The 22,102-nt window shown below is 42.4% G+C and overlaps 1 long non-coding RNA gene across 1 annotated transcript; it reads right to left on the bottom strand.

Moving 5' to 3' along the window:
• Positions 1 to 256: 256 nt before the first annotated feature.
• Positions 257 to 20,999, bottom strand: LOC119433814 (uncharacterized). Its single transcript, XR_007464472.1, has 6 exons — positions 20,870 to 20,999; positions 17,778 to 17,898; positions 16,934 to 16,975; positions 9,896 to 10,057; positions 8,992 to 9,072; positions 257 to 462 (listed from the first exon to the last, which is right to left on the bottom strand). It is a non-coding gene; the product is annotated as an uncharacterized LOC119433814 (long non-coding RNA).
• Between the last annotated feature and the right edge of the window lie 1,103 nt (positions 21,000 to 22,102).

Here is a 22,102-nt window from a genome sequence, read left to right as displayed (position 1 = left end):
AAACTGCACCTTCTGTATGTATGTGATTGTAGAAGATCTTCTCCGGGTACATGCACAAACCTAATACCTGAACGAATAACTCGTTATTATACCAACCTGCACATCAAACAAAGAAAATACTGGAGGGAATAGTGTTAGTAGCCAACCTTGTGCACATCATGCGGCGTTTCTTGAAAAGGAACCGTTGATGTGTTTTGTGCTAATGCTAAAAGCATTATGACATTTATAGGTTTAATATAAATGCTAAATGACTCACCGTCATACGGTAAGGATTCGCCGGGTCCAGGGCGTATCCTCGCATATTTGTAAGGCGCACATAGAGAATTGCAGAAATGTTCATATGGTGAAGTAAGTCCGAACAATTACTGGAGTTGAAGATATTTTGGTCAGTGAGAATCGGCCAGGCGAAAAATCCAGATTGATCCAGCACTTTTTTCAAAGCAGCACGGCTATCTGGAAGGGCTATATGAAAAATTATCCAGTGAATGACAAGAAAAAAAGTAAAATAAGATAACCATAATGTGTCCTATAAAACTATGCTGCCTTCATAAATTTGTCTCCAACATAATTACCTAAAAACTGCAATAATTACAAGGCATCCAACTTACGAACTTCGCTTTTTGTTTCAGACCTTACACGAAGATAAACTAAGTATAGTGTAAGTGAGCTGAAATATCAATTGAACAGCGTATAATAGCAGTTGCAGATATTTTGGATTACATCGGCGGCAGCCCTGCCTAATTGTACAAGGTGATAAGTAGTCAACCTTTTAAAATTTCAGAACCTTTTTTTCTTTATTCTGTTCCACAATAATGAACACGAAACATGGCAGTTCTACAAATTTTACCCTACGAATGCATTATGCTATTAAGACGAAACACGTGATAATAATGTGTTATCGTCTTTTTATGTAAAAAAAAACTTTTTCGAGGATCATACTGGCACTGATACTTCTGATACTGGATGGTATGCATGCTAAAACAGTAAAATACAAAATCTGCTTACGTGAAAACACCACAGAAACAGAGGTTTTGCGTATTGAAGGCACGTCAAATGTAAGTACTTGACTGATAATATCCCAATGTCCAAATCAGCACATAAAACAAAGCTTCTTTGTGCTCAGTGGCCAAGTCGTTTAGTACGTCATTGCATCCGAAACAAAAATGTAAGGTTATTGGTCAACATTTCATTTGGTAACTTTTCCGGTGCAGTATCACTGGTCCTGAGGTGTACAAGAACCAAGAACAGGGGACGTATTCTGTGACGATTACTCTCGGCGACTGCATGGCGTCGGTGGCAGTATCGCCGCCAGGCGCACGCGCACGCTGATTGACTGATTGAGCAGGATCGGGTGAGCTGATTGGCTGGCTGAGCCCTACGTCACGTGGAGGCGATAATATCGCCGAGGCGATCGTCACAGAGTACGTCCACAGCGGTTGCTTGAGCAACAGTGATGGAATTTCGCAGCGCGGTCATTTGCACATCGTTCATAATCATGAAATTACAGTGCCCTTATTATGAATCTGTGTCACGTGTTCACCTGTAGATGTGTTAGCTTATTAGTGTTAGATGTGCTTAATTATAGCAAAGCGCGTTCATACAGAGTGCTTACAAATTTGGGGCTCTATAGAAACCTGGGTAGGTTGAAGATAGCCGTGTAGTGTTCGGGCCGACACGGCAGGGGTCTGAAGAGAAGGCGCCCCAGGATACGCTCTCAGCAGTCTGCATATCTTTCAAAAGAGTTACGGTGATACAAGAACGGGCTATCCTTCATCGCATCGCTGGGCACAGTTTAATTGTTTACTATTTGGAGGCCCTGTTATTATTGCCTGCAGCCACTGCCATGTTCCGCCCCTTGCTATTTGACAGTGCATGTCCTACTTTTTCGCCCACCAAGGACAAATTGTTGCAAGAGGGCTTAAGGGAAGCGAAAAGGTTGGAGCCAAAAAGGGCTCCAAATAAGAAATTTATTGCCAGCGTTCCGTATATTCACGGTGTGTTCCATTGTCTAAAAAGGTGGGGAAGAGGTAAGGGTGTAACGTGGTCTTTTCGGTGAAGAAGAAGCTTAGTAAGATCTGCTCGGCTGTGGACAAGGCAGAAGACGAAGGGCAAAGCATTATGGGTGCCTGATCAGGCACTGTGAAGCACTGGTCGACTGTGGCCCAGGCGTTGTATATCACGTTCCGCTATATTAGGGGAAGTCCGACAAGAGTGGTTTATTTGAAGAAAGGCAGAGAGGCAAACTGGTCGTTGTCTGAATTACAGATTTATGAACCACGAAGGTTCTTTGAGGAGACAGCCGCGTTCAAACTTAACGTTACATTGTAAGGAATGTGGCTGCGCACCAATGCTTCCGGAAACCAGGCATTTTCGGGATTAAAAGACAAGGTGGCACGAGTGATTGAAGAGGCATTTTATACTGTTAAATGAGGAGAAAATGTCGCGATGAAATCTGTTACGCGACATGCCGCGGAGTTATATACTTTACTTGGATGTGCACCACTAAGAGACGTTTGCACTTAGAAGTTTCTTTCCCACATTTTTATTTTTATTTTAGGATCCATGTGTCTATCAGTGCTCCTATATCTGTCTGTTTGGCTATAAAATCCTCAGTTGATCGTCTGCGCTGTGCCTGTTTTCTTTCATTTCGTTTGTGTTTCGCGCTGCCCATGTCAAGATGCATTTCCAACTTGCCCAGCAAACTAACCTTCTGGAGTACAGAACAATGTGCTGTATTATCACGTGAACAGCAGAGCATTTGTACTCAACTCCAATTACAAGTTGGCAGACTACCATAAAATATTTCGGATACACCACATCACTGAGAAATGTAATCGAGCGCATTGTATAGAGCGGTAGCACTAGTTTTCAGAGTTATATTGAAGCTGGAAATTCGAAGTTTACTCTGGCGAAAATAAGATATGATATCATGCAGAAGAAGGACCCATAGTGAAACACTTCAAATACCTAAAATTCAATCGATAGAGAAACTATGTTCCAAATTGAGGTTGTAGTGCTGCAATGTACATACTGAAAAGTTCAAATGTCAGTGAAAAGTGTTTTCTGTTGCCCCTTGGTTCGCCTAGCATTGGTGCCTGATATGTTTATGTTGTCCGAATACTTCCAGCTGGCCCATTGTAATGCACATGTTTTATTAACAAACGTTCCATACGCGAAATATGAGCAGCATAAAGTTTAGAGAAGCATATGATTTATAAGAAAACGTTGACAGTGAAGTTCGATAACACAGCTTTTCAATTCTGACAAATACTTGAGTGTCCATATATTATGTTATTTAAATTGCACAGCGCACACAGAATACATTAATAGCAACGCTAACCGTATGCTAGGATACTTATGTCGCAACTTTTCCACCATTTCTTCTTCAGTTAAACTAATACTTTACAAAATTTTATTACCACCAAAACTTGAATATGCTGCTTCTGTATGAGATCCTGTGCATGTAAAATTAATCACTGCCCTGGAACTTGTTCAGAATAACTCGACTCGTTTCATTCTCTCCAACTACAATCGCACTGCTAGCATAACAGTCATGAAAGCCAGCCTTTCCCTTCCATCTCTAGCAGCAGGTCGTAAAGTTAGCCGCTTGAATTCATTGCATAACATATACTACCATACCTTTCTTCACGACATACGTATGCTATCACCGCAATAAATGTCCCATCGCATTGATCATCACTACAAGGTAGGTATTCCATTTCGTAAAACGAAAGCATTTTCTGAGTCCTTCCTTCCGCGCACAGCAATCGAGTGGAACCACCTTGCTGTTGACATTGTATCAATCATTGATAACCAACGTTCTCGCGAAGCACTAACCACCATTACCTAACTACATGCCTGTTTGAAATTGTTATTATTACTCACTATATCTTGCTGCTGTATGTGTTTGTATTTTCCCCACTCCCCTCTGTAATGCTTTCTGCCTTGAGGGTGAATAGACAAATAAATAAATAGTAAACTAATTTCAATATGCAAGTGCCGAATGTTTCGGGATGCTAAACGTATGATTTGCAGTGCTTTTCTTGAGAAAATCAGCTTGGCAGTTTTGTACCAAAGTAACTAAAATAAGGTCTCCGAAGGTGTGACGGCCTTTTGAGAACTACCGGGAGCAAATAAAAAATACGATGTGCAGTTTCTCCACATGTCCATAGCCATGTAATAGCGCTGACGAGAGGTACAACAAACTAATAAATGAAGACGGTGGTCTCGCACCGTATAGTCTGAAGTTGCTGGTCGAAAATGTATCAGGCCTTTACAAAGGATGGCTGAAAATGTAACTCGCCAACCTGCTCGTAATCAGTGGAGAATATTACGCAATCATATCACACGAAAGATCGTTCATAATTTAATAAAGCGAACAGTGCGCTTGGCGAAGCGTCCGGCCGGTGGCTTTTCTCGAGGCCTGCGAGAAAAGCTAGATTTAGAAAAACCAACACATATTGGTAAATGATATACACCTTAAACATGTTAATCTCAAGTTTTTATTGCAGGAATACAAATGAAACCAAATCCTGTGCGTATTCCGCGGCGTTCCATCATATGGGAACATCATATTTAGAGTAAACGGCAAAATTCAAGCTTCGATACAAGCCTCGCAAGCAATGTTACTGCTCTTCACAATGCGCTTGATTACAGGCATTGTGGATACGGAAGAGGTCGCTGAGCCTCTAGCAATATGGCTGTCATGACTTGATTCAATCCCGTAGGTGGCTACAAGGAGTGCCACTCCAGAAGTTTTATATATAACTTTCTTGCTGTCAGCCGCTGTAATTATCGACGAGCCCCCTCGCTCCCCCCCCCCCCCCCCCCCGCCACAACAACAGTGCAGAAGCTGCAGTGCTTAATATTGTACTAATGCGCTACAGGCCACAGGGGAGGTAGATTGAATGGTAGAGGGACGGCAAGGAGGGAGAGTTCGTAGAACTGAAGCCGTCACAGTAGTAGTGAATAAATGCCGTGCCACTTACGCTCATAGCAGCTCGCATGCTTGAGAATTATAAGGAAGAGAAAAGAAAAACGACGTACTAATGTAAGAATAGAGTACTACTGAGCACTGCTGCAGCTATGGACACACTGGATAAATTTAAATTCAAGTAATGGTGCAACACGTTTCTGTGAATCCTAAACAATAAGCACCGTGTAAATTTGTCAAGCGGACAACTGACGCAGGTCGTGCAGAGGCAGAGCTGCACTAAAGGAGTCCAGTATCCAGACGACCCCACGGAAGCCGCCGTCCATCAAAGCAACACTTGTGCGCCAGCTGCGGTACGATAGTGACTATGGGGTAGCTCGAAGTCGCGGATTCAGTCACGGTAGCGGCAGACGCATTTCAACTTGAGCGAAACGTGAAAACGCTGCTGTACAAGTATTGAGTGCACGCTAAGTAATCCCAGGTGCTCAGGCCTAATCCAGAGTCTCCTACTACCGCATCTCTCTTAATCGCATTGTGGAGTTGGCTCGTAAGTCCCCATAATTTACTTCAAAATTAACACATTTTCCACAATGCGATGCACCATGTAAGACAAGGAAAGTGCTAATCTTCCCTCAGGCAGCGAACAACGACGCATAAGAACGCCTCCAGCAAACACGTCTCGCTGTTGGTTCTGTGTTCTATGTAGACAAACACAAGCGGAGCGCCCAAGTCAACGTTTACCATCAACTCAAAACTCTGGTATTGAATTAACGCTGAAAAACTCAGACATTCGTTGTCATCATTCCTACCAGTTATCGTCAATAAACGGAAACAGAACCGAAAACTTCGCCTACATCGATTCCCACAGTGTGTGGAACGCCATATCTATTGCAGTGCTTAATCGTCCTTGGCTAAGAACATTTACCGACTATCGGCACCCATGACACCGCAATAATAGATGTAGGACCAGGAGTGGGCCGTCCAGCGGGCCAGGGCTATTGCCGAGGATCTCGAGAGATTTTTCTCCGGCGATGGACCCCTGGCAGCCTAGCCCCGGGCACCAACAGCCATATCCGTTGGACATATAAAGTTTATTCCTATCCTAGCACTTGAACAGACGACACACATGTATTCCGCACGTGTATCCCAATCACTTGTATGTTTGCCTTCCTGCGCAATGTTCACCATTTGTTGTTGCTAAAAATATCTTGGTTCTGATAGAAGTCTCAAGAAGCGGAGGTAGCAGTAGCTCACGAGGACCTGAAATCTTCACCAGAGTACGCTTTATTCCACTTTATTTCAATGTAATAATCGAGTCATCGGTGTTACCTACATGCTAATTTATAACTTGAAAAATATGACAGGGATCATTTCGCTCGAGCATCCGTTAAAGCTTATGTTGGGTTAATCATAAGAAAGAGTTAGATTTGACCTGGGAACGTCACGTATTGCCACCACTGAAATAAGGGGTAGCCAAGTAAACTGGATGAAGCGAAGGCAAGATGCCTCCTTTCCAAATCTGCCCCACTTCCATATCCTTCGCCGCTACGCAATGCATGTTTCGTGAACACGTTTCTGGTCCACTTTTACACGCTGTGTCTGCTCTTGGTTGTTTACCGCGTTATGGCGTCACTGCATCCAGCCCGTTTGTAGACTATTTCGCAGTATGTTTATTTATGCATTTCCCGCTGACCAGCTCGCGCTTACGAAACGATTCCAGTAGTTTTTCAACCATCAGTATTATTACATTTTTTCCATCAATAAAGGAGTTTGTAAAGTTAGCTAAGTGCTCCTATTCATCATTGCTGTTTATTTTGTTCATGTTTTGAGCAATGAAAGAAATTTGTTGTATTTTGTAGAGGACATTTGTATATAACATTCCTGCTTTAACAAAAGTTTCACGACTTTAAATGATTTCACTCAAAGACAGGCGGTATTGCGGGATTACATTGGAATACACAGATTCTGGCGCAGATCTGATTTGTTAAGTGCACAACACTTACAGTGCTGGAACCACGTGAAACACTGCCTTTAGGTAACTACTGTCTTTAAGCGAAACTTGAACTGCAGGTGTCAGAGCACAAATTCTAATTTTTCAAACATCAGTGTTTCTCCCCATTTTTAACTCTTTAACTGGCAAGAAAAGACAGACTTGGCATAGAAGGACTTTATTACTTTAGTTCTTCTTTACTTCGATCACATACGTACCAATTGAAATGCTAAACGTGAAACGTTACCCGCCGGGGTGGCTCACTCAGCTAAGGGCGCTGCTGAGCACGAGATCGCGGGATCGAATCCCGGCCGCGGCGGCCGCATTTCAATGGAGGCGAAATGCAAAAACGCCCGTGTGCTTACGTTGTAGTGCACGTTAAAGAACCCCAGGTAGTCAAAATTTATCCGGAGCCCTCCACTACGGCGTGCCTCATAATCAGAACTGGGTTTGGCACGTAAAGCCCCAGAAAGAAGAAAATGTTAAACGTTTTCTCTCAAAACTACGCGAGATACAGTAGGTCAAAATTATTGTTGACCACGTGGTGAAAGTAAATGTATGTCCCAAAACTAGTGCCTGGCACCTGCTTTGGCAAGGTTAATGTGGGTTCTTGAGATGTAGCGTCATGAATTTGAGAATTAAGAGCTTGCTCAAAAAAGGAAAAAAATGCATTGGCTAGAACATGACCCCAATGTGCGCTAAGAAGATGACGACGAAGGTTTTGTGACCAAAACATCTGCTGCTGCTGCTATTTATTGAATACCACTCTTGAGCAGGTAAACAAATAAACATAATTTGAAAGCACAGACTAATATTTGGATTTGTGCAGTTTTTGAAGATACTTTTGGTAGGTCAACATTCTTGTTGACTGCAAGTTAGCGGGTTAACTTGAGGTGTAGGTGAAACGAGACAATGCTGTTAAGTTGGCTCTGGAGCTTTAAAAACGTCCGTTGTGTGGTGAATGTACCCTTTTACTGTATTTAAAACTGTGAAGTCCCACTTTGGCCCCAAATGATGTGGCTGCTAACATTCCTGTTTTAATGTTCCGATGCAGTAAAACGCAAATGAAATAAACACGTTTATATGCAGTAATGGTGTAATAGATCAGGTAATTTGATTTACCATAACCCGCCTGCAAGGCAAGCCCTCTTTAGCGATGTCTTCATTATGTGCGCAGTTCCTTTCTCCAGTGGAAAGCAGAGGTTAGATACTTTTTTATTTGATAGTAGGCTATGAGTGTAGGCGCTAGTTTTTCCGGTGCCTTCTACTACTTTCTAGCGTATTTAAACATTGTGTTCTCGATGGCTCGATAATGTGCCGACATGCTTCAGTGAACTTTTCTCAACGTTGGCACACTACAATGCCAAATATAAACCTTCTTAATTATCCCACGAAGAATCCCACGAATGAGCAAAATCATATTTAAAAAAAGACTGCGTGAGGACATCGAAAGGGCCGTAGGAGACATAATCTACAAAAAATTCCTGAACTTTGCGTACGCTACACGCAAGCGGTTACATTAGCACTGGACGCTTTGAATGTGATATATCCGACTACTGGTCTTGAGGGTAAAATGAATAAAAAGTAAATATACAATATGCAGATTGTTATGAAACAGTTATTTTACATGTGTATCGGCCAGTAAGGTTCGCAGTAGTGATTTTTATCTCTTCAACCACGTTCGCAAATTTTGCTGAAATATTGCTGCACACTTATGAAATTGGTAATAAAATCATTGCGAATAAACCCCATGGACCTCAGAGTAGTGTGATGCGATGTAGGCAGCCTAGTATAGCGGGGTTTTGCGCTGTCTTTTGCAGGCAATGTAATATTTCATTTCGTTGATGCAAAAGAACATATTTATGCATTAATAAGCTCGGCCCTCACGTGGTACCCCAACTTCAGTGGTAACAATGCTTGTTACCGCTGAAGCAAATACCTTCAGGGACAATCCATGTGGATATTAAGATACATTACAACATTAAAGATTACATTACAGATACATAGAAATTAAGATACATTATTAATAAAACACAGACTGCGAAACCTGGTTGACAACCCAACTTACCTAAACATGCATTATACATGATTGTCACCTTGTCGATTATGGTTTGGTTAGTCTCAACCAGGGTTCTGTTTCCAAGAATATCTGTGAAGAAAGGTGTATTGACGTTTTCAGTATACTCCACCAGCTCATCAATGTGGCATAGTCTAAAAATTTTTGCTGCCGCTGAAGTGAGTAATTCCAGAGATAATAGATGTGGTACTGTAGCCAGCGGAAAATTAAGATACATTACAAAATAAACACAGCCAGCGAAACCGGTTTGAAACTTTAGCGTGCATCGACGACGACTGCGCACCCACCGCAACAAGAGAGTTTTCAAGGTTAAACTCAAGAGGACATCCTAATAGATGCTTTTTTTTAAATAAAGCTTGCTCATTTAAATGAAGCATACATGCTCCCTAGGAAAGACAGCAGGGTAAAACAGGTGAAGTATTATAATGGTGTAAAGTCAATGTGCTGGCAATGACACGGAATAGTGACGGTAAGCAAAGGCAAAAGACCACTTCCTGCAGCTAAAGATTATCATGTTTACCACAAAATGCCTAATTGTTATAACCATTTTAAGGTAGCAGTTGTACTATTTAGATTTCGAAATTTTTATTCTCTATATATGCATTTCTTGAACTTCATTAAGACAACACTGTAGAAGATGTACTGCGAAAATTCACATCTATATTTTATGATCGCAAACTAAGAAGGTGCTAGAGTTCTCGTTCATCAAACTGAACCTTGATTTAATGGAATTTTCATGTCTCGGTGTTTGACCCAAACACCCAAGAAATTACTTTATATCTAGATCCCATGCAAAGTGACCCGATAAATCACTCAGTTAATGAATGGTGCGTTTGAACCTAATTGAAGTGTTCAACGACGATTGACGTGAGATCAAATAGGAAGAGCGACTTACAGCTTAGCATTTCCGGAATATCTTTACGAATCTCCTGATAAACATCATAGCTTCCCCCACCACTTGAAAGAGGATGATTGCTTTCCCACCGGCCGCATACATATGAATAGAAATCCGTGCAAGGATTAATAGTGGTGTTTAGTGAGTCATTTAATAGTTTGGCTGTAAGGTAAAAACATTCATTCAAATATTAACTCAGACGCAGCCTTCAAAAATTCTTGCATAACATTCTTGACGCAATGACACATGTCGCGGATGCACTGAACACAAAAACACAAAGCGTTTTACGCATGTATGTGACCGGCGAAAATAAACAACTACACCCATTCAACACGTCCACAATACGTCATCTTGCCTACGGTTACAAATGTTGTGGGAGACAGGCAAAATATGTATTTCCAAAGCGTTGTATATCTACATCGACGGAACCATAGTGGTCTTCTTCGGCAAATAAAGACATGTATTTATATAAGGCATCTGCAAAAAGTCGTCATATATGTTCAGAAAACGTTTTGCAAGAATCGTACTTATAGAAAGTGCTCCTGCAGATCCTTTTGCAGTGAAGCTGTTAAGGGCTCAGTCTCAGATGGTAGTGTCCGCGTGTAGAAAAAAAGCTCTCTTTGGCTCGAGCATTATTTGTTTCGCACTTTTATTATTTCAGTCTAAGAAGATTTAACATAAAAGGCATGCGCTGCCGGTGTTTTGTTTCATGACATTTGTTTATGGGCTGTCCTTCTCTAAATTCTGAGGAGCTGTATAAACTTGACCATGTAGCAGCACCAGGAACGCGCAGAACTTTTGTGGACGCCTGCGGCGTTTTGTCCGCGTTCGCACCGAACGTGCGCGGCGTTGGTGACGTGTTTATGAAGATCGTGCCAGCCTTTGCCGTACACCCTATGGCAGTGTACCATAGCTACCATAAGGCCATGGTCCCTGTGGTCACCAAATAAATGAAAACCACCGGATGATATATATCCCCCTTCTTTAATAGTTCAAACAAACAATTACACCAACACATCTTAATAGTCATAATTGGAAATCCATAATTCCTACGATAGTACAGCTTCACTGGTCTTTCATCTCCACTCCAGTGGAAAAGGGCTGACAGTTTTTTTAATGATGATATATTACATTTTGGGGCTTTTGTCAGCTTCATACAGTACATATCTCGCGCCCAAAATGGCCACACAGACTGCAGCGAAATAAAACGTGGGTTCTGGTCTCTTACTTTTCTTCTCATTTATCCGTCGAGAGAGGTGAGCATCTCCGCTAGGGGGCCGGGGGAGGGGGAATATATCTTTGATCTGAGTTGCCTGTCACAGGGTCTATACGTATTAATAAATAGCACAATCACACGTAGCACTGTCAAAGGGTAAGCTGGTGGAGCGGATCAAGAGTAGCTCCAATTTCGGCACCACGCACAACAGGGCCTTCGCGGTAAACTCTCTTCGCCTCGTTTTGACGAGAACGATCTGAACTGTCGGCCTGGCGTCGACGGCGAGCTGTGGTTTGTAATGCTCTCTGCACAGCAGTCTGCTGAGCCCGATGATGCCTGGTGATGATGATGCCACATCTCACATCCCTTGACCCGTGGCACGGTACGTTCTTGTTGTTGTTGATGATGATTGTTTATTGGAATCTTCAAAGCGGGCTGGTGATAAATAGTCACCTAAACTGCTTGAGTTAACCAGGTGTAGTTACATGCAGCATACAACTGCTATATGCATCTTACATGTCGGGTACTCTTACATGTCTGCGTTTGCAGGCGCCTTAACTAGATGTTGCCACCATACTGGCACACGCTCGCGATTGCATTAATTGCACGCCTAGTCTGAATCCCATCTCATCTTCTGCACCTGCGCACGCTGCGTTTGCAGGCGCCTTAACTAGATGGCGCCACTATAGTAGGCTCGGGATCGCTTTGGTCTGAATCGCCTCGTCTGAATCGCCTCTCGTCGTCTACACTTGCGCGTCTACCTAGGGCGCGTTTATAGGGCATTTTTCCGGTGCCTGTTTGCAAGCGCTTGCGTGTCTCAGTGGTAAAGTATCCAACTCCCACGCAGCAGGCCTGGGTTCGATTCCCGGCGGGGGCTGGGTACCTTTTTTCGCATTTCCAGCGATAGCGGTTACGGTAACCAGTGGCGGCGGCGGAAACTGCGGCGGCGAAAACCATCGGAAACCGAGACGGCTATTAGAATGAGCCCATAACAGCTTACGCTGTAAAAGACGCAAACACTAAGGAAAAGACAATCGAAAGTAAAGAGCGTCACTCGTAACTAACTTTATTCTGGAAAACACTGGAATATATAGCCACAAATGTGCGGCAAGGTTCCGCAAATCAAGCCACTCTAGATCGGTCACTATCAAGGCACGTGCTCAATCGTGCCTTGGTCAATATCAAAACATCAAAGCGTATAATCAAAACATCAAGACGTCTCTTGATCAATATCAAGACACGCTCCCTTTCATTTCGCCTGTCTATTTACATCGAAGCTGTTAAGGGCTAGTTCCGCCGGGATTGTGTCCACGTGTAGAAAAAAACTGTCGTCAGTATTTCAGCTCCATGTGCATGGCGGTTTTCCTCCACTTGTGCCTTAGCACTGGCGTCAAAACGCATGACTAACATGACTGATAGGTAATGACATCAATAGCATCAGATGCTCGTCAGTTGCTTCACGATTAACTATAATAAAATCACGTGTGAAGTATACCCGCATTGGATATGCGGGTACGAGCCAGGGAAACGAAAGAAAGAAAAAAGGAAGGCAACAAATAAAGAGAGAAAAAATAGGTAAAGAAAGCAAGAAAGAAGGCAGGAAGGTAAAGAAATTACGCGTGGCTCATACCTGCGTTGGATATGCGTGTATGAGCCGCTGAGAGCAGGAACTAGAGAGATCTCACACGATCCTGGCGCTGCCCTGCAGTGTGCCGCGGCTATGAACGCTGTGGCTCATGGGCTAGTTTATGACGACGGGGCGAACTTGGCGCAGCGTACCCCCGACTTGGCTATCGCGCCGTGCGAAAACAAGGCGCCTGTGTCCTTGCTCTTTGAAGAACATGCCGAAGATGCTCCATATAACCAATAATGAAAATATATAAATTCACTATAGCAATATTCACTACAGCAGACCCACCGTAGTCACAGCTTGGCTGGCTTCCATCTTCAGAGAAGTTGAATGGCTTTGAAATTTTATTGGTGTTTTCCATCTTTTTCGTTGTGTGAAGTCTTTACATATGTCAAATGAACTTAAAGACAGGGTTAAGCTTGGCTGGCAAACCGCAAATTCGCATGACCCTAATTCACTATAGAAATTAAGCTTTGAAGTAATGTTAGAACAATACCCGTATAATTGGAAACCTAAAAATAAAACAAAATTATGCAGATCTAACGCACCTGACAAAATCTGTGCAACGCGATGTTTTCATGAAGCGGTTAAAAAATGTTATAAACCTATCTACTTCGATACCTTGTCTTTGGCGCAAAATAAACTGGTGCGCACGTCTGCTCTCTCTTATCCGCGCTACAGAACGTGACAAACTTTATATTGCTTCTCATTTCAGCATATCTTCTAGTTCATTTCAAGTTCACCTGCCGCTTTTTCGTCGATCACCCTTAGTGGGTGATTGGTCATCCACGTGGATGACCAAACTATGATCACCATAGTATGGATATCCTCACCATCATTATCAACATGAGGACACTCCTCGTACCCGATCCGTGGGTTTTCCGTAGTATGTGAATGGTAATCATCATTAGCAAGCGGCGATCATATCAAAGAGGCAGTTGTTGGCACGACATGTACACCACGGTTTTACTCCAAACCATTGTTGTGAGTCTATGCCATTGTATCGAAATAATTATTATAATGCACATGCGCAAACGGTGTTTGGCTGATCCTCTGTTGTAGGTGTGTTCCATGGTGTAGAATTCTGAATAGTAATCAACATGTGGAAGTGCTTCTTGGCTGATGTTTCATTGTAGGTACCTGACCAAATATGCAAATTACAATCTTCAACACACGGTGATCATCTCAAAGAAATAGCTCATGCTGTCACATTATGTACGCGCATATGCTTGGGCAATCTCCTATTGTGGGCATGTTCCACTGTGGCGCCCACGCCCTGGGTGTGCGTCAATGCAAAGAAATAATCAACAGTGGCACCACACAGTTTCAAAAAACCAAGGCCCAGGATTATGTCATGCGTAGAATGAGACAGAACTGAGTACTCCGCCTTAAAGATTTGACCGCCCAAGTGACACTCTTACGTGCGTTCTGGGTTTACACCTCAAAAGGATTTGGGGCATCCAAGAGGGGTGGAGGAATAAGACGACGTGCGGCTAGCTAGATGAATCAAAATCGGCGCTCAGCTGATCCATGCCGTCGCGACTCACTCTACTTGGCTTATTAATAAACGCCTTTTCTTGGCGTAACAGAGTGGTGGAGTGTGCTGGGTACGACACTACGTACCACGGAGCCGCAACTTCTCGAACTTCGCCGGAGCCGCCGTCTTGCCGGTCTCTCGCCAACGACGTTCATCATGTCTCAGGACGGAAGTGGACAAACGCCAGCGCCAGGTGTACTAGCTCAAAGGTCAACTCCAGTTCGACCGTTGCAGCACTACATGGAACCACGTTCGTTCGCGGGAAAAGCGGGCGAAGATGTCGACGAGTGGCTGACACACTACGCACGTAAGAGTGTCACATTATGAACACGCGGAACGCTTCATGGCCCATCCTTTCGTTTTGTCTTTTAACCAGAAATATGTACTTCAGCAGCTAACCAGGGTTTGTATAGCAACCAGGTAGCCACTAAAACAAATGAAACAAAAGCGAACACGGCACAATTACCAGCTCGGAATGGGCACCTGTAGGGTGAAGCGGGTTTTAAGAAACAGCATGAATTGGAGTTTGCGCAATTGAGATTTCTTGTGTTGCTAAATATAAGTAACGTCAAGCTTAGGTGGACTACGCAACAAAATATTCTGTCACCAAATCGTATCCTGCGAGTTTCATTAGTGATATTTTTGAACAGTACACGCATAAAAGCGAAAAAAAAAACAATAAATATCGAATCGAACATAGACTATTTTTACGTTTCCAAAACGCCATGGAGGATATTGATTGTGTGCAAGTCCGTTGCCAAAGAAATCATATTTGATGCATTTAGACATACAAGTAGATTTCAGCACAACTAAGTGGCTTGAAAAATTAGAAGCAGCTACTTTGAATTAGAAACAACAGTAATGAAACGAGTGAGCAGCGTATCCACAGGTAAAAGTCCATCCTTTTTTTGTTTGTTCAGAGAGATAAGCTTTACACTAAAACTGCGCCTATTGTACTAATTGTTTTATAGACAGACGCGAAATATTACCCTCAAAATTAGTATAGAATCTGCCCTAATGAGAGCACACCTATCATAGCCTGAAAATTATTGAGCAGAGCCTACCTGGCACGTGTGGTCTCTAAAGAAATGGTGATCTTCTGCAATGTTCCCAGCTTTCTTGCAGCATAATTATGTTTACCAGGCCCCACCTCCGTCGTTCTCTCTCCGTCGAGGCTCCAGTACGGGCTGTACCTTATATATTCGACAACATCTAATAGATGATTCTCGATTCGGATGCGAATCAGGAAGCTGGGAATATTCTATTTGTATTTAACATATATATTCGTGCACCGCTAGTTTTGCAATCTATAAGGTGTTGTGCCTCAGTCATTTGTGTTGACTCGACTCTCCTAAATAACTTGCAAAAGAGAAGCTTTGTAAACACCAGAGTTGGCTACGCATTTCGTGTGACGCAGATTCGTTGACTTGTTTCCTGCTAATTTTCCAGTAACCTACAATGAATACGGCGCCTTCGTCAGATGATTCGTTTCCCACAATTTTCTATACATTAGTGAAGGGTTGAGAAGTAGAAACTTCACTTTGGCAAGGATTGGCCACAAGAGCAATCAACATTCGTGTGGTCATCCCCATGCCCTTTCTTCTGGTTATCCCAGGTTATCCAGATTACCAAGATTGGAGGCTCAAGCTTCTCAAATTTAATACCGCTTCTTTCCTCTACTATGGGTTGGCAAGCGTCGTTAGAGCAATGGATACTTCCTCAAAATACCTAGCGCATGGGGAGAGGAGACTCTCAGATGTTGTTTGCTTAACCTCTATTGAACTTGGCGACAACACGAAAGGCCAACCAGCTTGCTCTGTCAGTGGTTGAAACAATCCAGTATGTTTGGTAGTGGTGTACCTGGTCAATCGGTTCATTAATATTTCCCACGAGACTATTTGTGATTGGCAAACTATAGACAGAAGTAAATGTTTTCATGTACAAACAGCCGCTTTTATTACTCCTTGTCGACATAAAGTGTTTTAATCGAACTTTTAGTTCCAAATCATGAAACATAGCAAGCAAAAGAACAATTGAGTTATTGCTTTGCAAAATATAAATTATTTATTGCTGTATGCAGCATTAGCGCAATGCTCGGTGCATGGAAGCCAGTAATGCATGCGAAAAAGCACATGTTCTGTTGTTTTCTCCTCGGTTGAAGCAAAGCGTTGGTGCAAGATTAAATCATGGTTGATAATGTTTTATTGCACAAGGGAATGCAGGTGCAAGTATAGTGAATTATTAAGCAATACCCAACACATTAGCGTGGCGTACATTAAATTCGAATAATATCGGCATCTCCACTCGACTCGCAAGACAAATGTGAAAGCGCATGCGAGCTCTGAGAAAGAGTTAGGCGTTCTGAATGGGTAAAGCGTTTGTACAAGAATAATTTCATTCACCAGTTGAATGCAGAGTTCAGTGTATCATAAGAGAATCGCTACTTTCAGGAAGAATGAGCTTGATTGGTGCATGCTTCAGCGAAAGAGCAGTGCATTCGTTCAATTCAGCAGCAGTAGCAGGAATATACAAAGAAGTCGCTTCTTCCTCTGTATTAAGTAGAACGCTGAGATATTTGTTTGTTTCCAACTTTATCAATTAATGCAATGAGTTCGACCAGAAAAAATTATTATACAATATGCAAAGGTACGTTACCTCTTTGAATACACTCTGACGAGTTGCAGACTAGAAACATATCTGGAAATACAAGAAATTGGTATAGTGCAGGTGCAAGCGACAAAATTGACTCACCGCAGTGCCTTTCGCGAGCAGCGTACTCCCACAGCAAAAATGACATTGCGGATTTTGTTATCGATCTCAAAGCCTGTATTATTATTATGCTGAAATGCAAGAACTGCTGAGCATGAAAATTGTCACCTATACGCCAACGTTTTTCTTTTTTTTTTCTGTACAAAGATTTGTGTTGCTCCGAAAGCTCAAATCATGTCTATCTCCTTGTTTGCGCGTGGTAGTTGCTGCAATGATACTGAAAACTTGTTTGAATCTCCTTCTTGCAAAATAAATTCAGTAAGAGAGTACCGATCCTCCAGACAATGGAGGCGATTCGCAATAAAGGCAATTATTCTGCATCTCTTGCGCAACTAATTTTCAATGACAAAGGTGACATTAGACGGTGCACGGATTGTATGTCATATCAGAAAAGAAAGACTTTATTACCGCGTTTTTACATATACGCATATATTCACACGTGTGTGCAACAGACATTTCGCCCATAACTATTATCTTCATAGCGCACGGGTTTTCGGTATGATTGCGTATAGAGCACGACGGGAATGACATTGTTTTCCTGCAGCTACAGCAAAGCTTCATTTCAGTGTTAACGAATTTATGTGGTTGAAATTCCTCTCGCGAAAATACATTGTCCTTAATCGTGAATGATTTTGCGGTTAGCGCTGAACATACTGTATTCCTGTCTTGCTTGAAACTAACAACATGCTTTATTCACAAGGAAGGCTGATGCACAGCTTCGTAAACTTACCACTGTCTGTATCATATGCAGTTGCTAAAGCAGGGAACCAAATCCACGCACTTATTAGGATTGCCTTGAAAATTCATTGCTTAGATGGTAAAATACTGCGTGGTTTGAAGGCTGCAAAAGACTGAAAATTTAGATATATTGTTTAACAAAAAGCCCCTACTATCAAATGTTATGCCAAACCTATTAAGAAGGGACTGTTATCGCTAACGCTTCACGCAGTAAAGTCCGCCACTCGTAAATGGCATGTCAACCACAGTCGATGCGAAAAAAGGCAAGATCGACATACAGCCTCCCACACTTTTAACTATATCGGGCGAGAACCCTGTTACACGGTCATGCGTAGTCCTGAATAGAACATCGCATTAGACGACTCTTGCACAAGAGAGGGCTTAGTGCGCGTAAAAGTACTGCTACCGGTCTCGCAGATTATCACCGCCCAAAGGCATTAAAATGACACCTGATGGACACTCGCGCGATATTAATAAAAATGCGGGACGGTGTACATGGTATATGCACACCTGCCAACCTGGGGATTGAGAGGAAGAAGAAGGACGGGTTGAGGGGGAGACCCCAGCAAGAAAAGAAATTCCTTTTTTACTGGGAGACAGCACTGTCAGAAACAGCTCCGAGTAATTGCTTAGTACCGGTATTAGCGCTCGTACTTTGCCCGGAAACGAGGCGTATGCGTGTGTAATTAACGAACACGTACAATGGCCCGTGACATTGGCCCCTTTCTACTCTTGATGTGTTACATCGGTATACTGGGAAGGAGAGCGGCATAGGTGACTTTAGAAAACAGGCCATTATGCAACGCATGTTAGACTTTTGACTCACGCGCAATCCTCCACGCATGTATCAATCTAAGGCGTAGTGAGTGAGGCCTACACTGCATACGCACTAATGGCTTCGATTAAAATGTGACTTAGGCTATGTACCTAGCGCGTAATGAGATAACGAATATTTTTCGCGTTGGAGGTTGGTGCAGTTATTCCGGAGATTTCTGGTCATGTCTGTATATTCGAAAAATTGGTTGGAACTTGGAAGTCTCGTGGACAAATCGGTAGAGTTGGCAGGTCTGTATATGTATTTTTATGTGCTTAAGGTAAAGCATTATATTGATGCAATGTTGCACAATTGCATTGTGTTTTTGCATTACTTTCAATAATTTATTCGTTTCATTGTCACACATTACATTTTCCCTGCACCCTCTATTTATTTCATTCTTGTCAATCATTTTCGTTGCCTTTGTTACTCGCAAGTTCATCGACCTTGTCTTCTGAGGCGTCAAATTTGATTGACAGGCTCTTGGTTTTTGACAAGGAACCGAGGTGGGCCGATGTTGGAGATAATAGAGTGTTTATTGTAATGTGGTTACTCTACGACTATACTGGCGCAATTAGGCCCCTGCCGTTTATTTAACCTACTGTACGACTTATCATCGGGTCCTCTTTTGTGGACGCTTACATTTTATTTTTTTACTTGTCTGCGTTATTTCTGCGTAACAAAAAAATGACCCATTTGTTAAACGATTACACACACGTAGCCAGATCCCATATACCATAAAATAGCATAAAGTCAGCAAGGAAGGCCTTGTCTTAAAAGTGTATGTAATAATAGATGTAACAATGTGCTACCTGCATTTGTAAATGGGATGTTGACATACGCTGTTAATCACGGACATAGTTAATCACGGACAGGTATGGACCTACGCAACCAGCCTGTTTTCCCAAGTGCTGCGCTTATCTATATACCCAAAGAAATGCCTCAGCATGCGTCGAGAATGTTACCATCGGCATCAAAACACACCTTGTTTTCCTATCGTGTAGCGGATTGTCATGTCGACGCAGCAGTTCAATGGCGGTGTTTTCCCTTATAACACCAGTTACTCCTGTCAGTTTCAACACCTTTTTTTTTCTCCCACAGCTGCATTCATTCTTCGCTATGCAAGGTGTGTTTATATTCTGTTTTTCCTGACTACACGGCAATTAGTAAACGTAATTACACATCCGTACACTGCCGTGATTGTCCTAGCGCGAACATCCAACCATTCATTCAGGGAAATAATCAACGCAAAAGCGTTACTCTCCATATTTTACACTTGTTATTAAACTTTCAGTGAAGTCTAACGTCATCTCTCATCGGATTTTGGTTTTTCCCACATAGAGTAAGAATCCGGTTGAAGGTATAAGAAAGCTTGAATCCCTTAGAAATGAGAGATTGTGCACAATATTTTTCGAAACCAGCAGTGTATCAGTATGAAACTGGGTTGCTTATTTCGCATGGCAGAAGAATTGCGGGAATTGAGCCTTCGTCTTGTAGTTATTTATTCTTTCGTTGTTGCACAGATCTACCTTACTCATGCCGCTATGCAATATAATAAGAGAAACGGTATGTATCTTAGTCGACGTTACGCTGTCATCTCAGTCGTCTGTTTCACATGTCCCTGGTTTTAGTTTGCGCAGATCAAATTTGTCCTTGAGTTCATACTAGCCTTTAAAGGGCGCTACAAAAAAACGCGGCGAAAAAGATGTTTTAAATAGCAAATAAAAAAGCATTTGATTTTCAATTCTAACATAAAGCTTGAACTAAGACGGAGATGCGGACAAGTGCACAGTAGAAAGAGTGTCACAACCAGTGAAGGCGTCATTTTTTTTTCATGCGGGAAGTAGTACTCGTGTAGCGATATACCAACAGAGAGTTTGTATACCACGAAAAGAGGCACAAAATGTACTTATGTTCCTAGGAGCAGAAAACTTGCACCTTCTGCTTAAATTGTGTCGCAGGCAATATATTGAGCAACACTTGACTGGGCACCACTACTTGCGGTATAAGCATTTCGCCTCATATTATTGATGAAAAAAGAATGTTGGCAAGTAGGTGTTAGACAGAGCGAAAATAATTGTATTTCAACTAAAACCTGCTGGGCCACGAGGCCCGGAGTGGGGCCTTAGTTTCTTTGTAATTGATAAATGATATTTTTCTCGCCCTCTCAAACCTACAAGACAGACAGAATTGCTTGTATCTAGGTTATTATCTGTAAAGAAAATAATTCTAGGCGCCCAAGGTGCATAAATGAAGAGAAAGATACGTACTTACAAACGCAGTGCTCCAATTCCTTACGTTATTTATTTTTGAAGTGGTCTTTGCGTTTTTATCTCAAGCATGAGTCTTCATCCTGGCAGATTGCGTACTTGTCCGTATGATGTCGAACAATCTAGAACTTCTCTTGCGTTAACTCTGAACTGTTTTCTGCCCATTTATTGGTTTGAAGATAGTTTATAAGCAAGTTCAGAGCAAGGCGTTTAACATTTGACTTCTCTGTGCAACACGAACCACAACCTTTGCTGGCATTTCGGGTACCGGGATAGCAGAATATAGAAGTTATAAACTGTACAAATAAAAATTGTGATTCATTGTCGTTCATTAAATATGCAGAGATCAATGCTTCGGCGCAGTTAAAAAACTCTTTCTTTATGCATGAACGAAAAACTTTGCATAAATTCGACATCTTGACTTTCTGGTAACCAAATTCAAACTAAAGAAAATTATTTTGACGATGTCGTGCTCGGCACGGCATCCAACGACATGAGTAATTATCATACCAAGCATATACCCACGGGCTACTTATCTTCAAATTCCGAAGGGAGCGTCAGTGTCGAAAGCGTGAAGTCAAAACTGTTGAAAACCATAGTTGGAATGTTCACGCCAGGCATGGGCAGCAAAAGAAAAGCGGCGGCTACAACCTTTCAGAAACCAGACGAGTCGCACTTTAGTGGTAAAAAGACAATATTTCTTGCGAGATGCCACTCCACGTTTGACATTTCGCATGATTTGCAATTCTCAGCAGACCATTTTGCAGCAACGTATACAAGGTAGACAAGAGTAAGGTGATGTAGAACACGAATAAAAACGTTTTTTTTTTAAACAGCAACCCACACGTAGTCGGCGCCTTCTAGTTCATCAACTTCTGCACGGCGTCATCCTCATCTTCATTGCTGGGCACATACGTGTGGCACTGTGAATATTGAATTACTCCAGTCCCATTGTATTTTGCACCTTTCTCGCATTCACAAGCATTCGAGATGGCTTGGTTTCCTTTGCGCCTTGGTAAAACACCTTAACACACAACTCGTCATCATTCCATTCGTAATCATGTCCTAATAAGCATCATGCCCTCAAGTGCTCTAACTTCACGGCCATAAACCAAGTTAAATTGTTTCAGTTCCGCTCACTTTCAAGACGGCGTGCAGAAGCGCGACCATAAACACAACGCCCCTTGTATTTTCTCACTACTGCAGAAGCACCATGCATTTCGTATAGGGCCT

Source organism: Dermacentor silvarum, chromosome 11 (assembly GCF_013339745.2).
Source record: "Dermacentor silvarum isolate Dsil-2018 chromosome 11, BIME_Dsil_1.4, whole genome shotgun sequence".
Taxonomy (NCBI): Eukaryota; Metazoa; Arthropoda; class Arachnida; order Ixodida; family Ixodidae; genus Dermacentor; species Dermacentor silvarum.
This window is presented reverse-complemented; position numbering and strand designations above follow the sequence as displayed.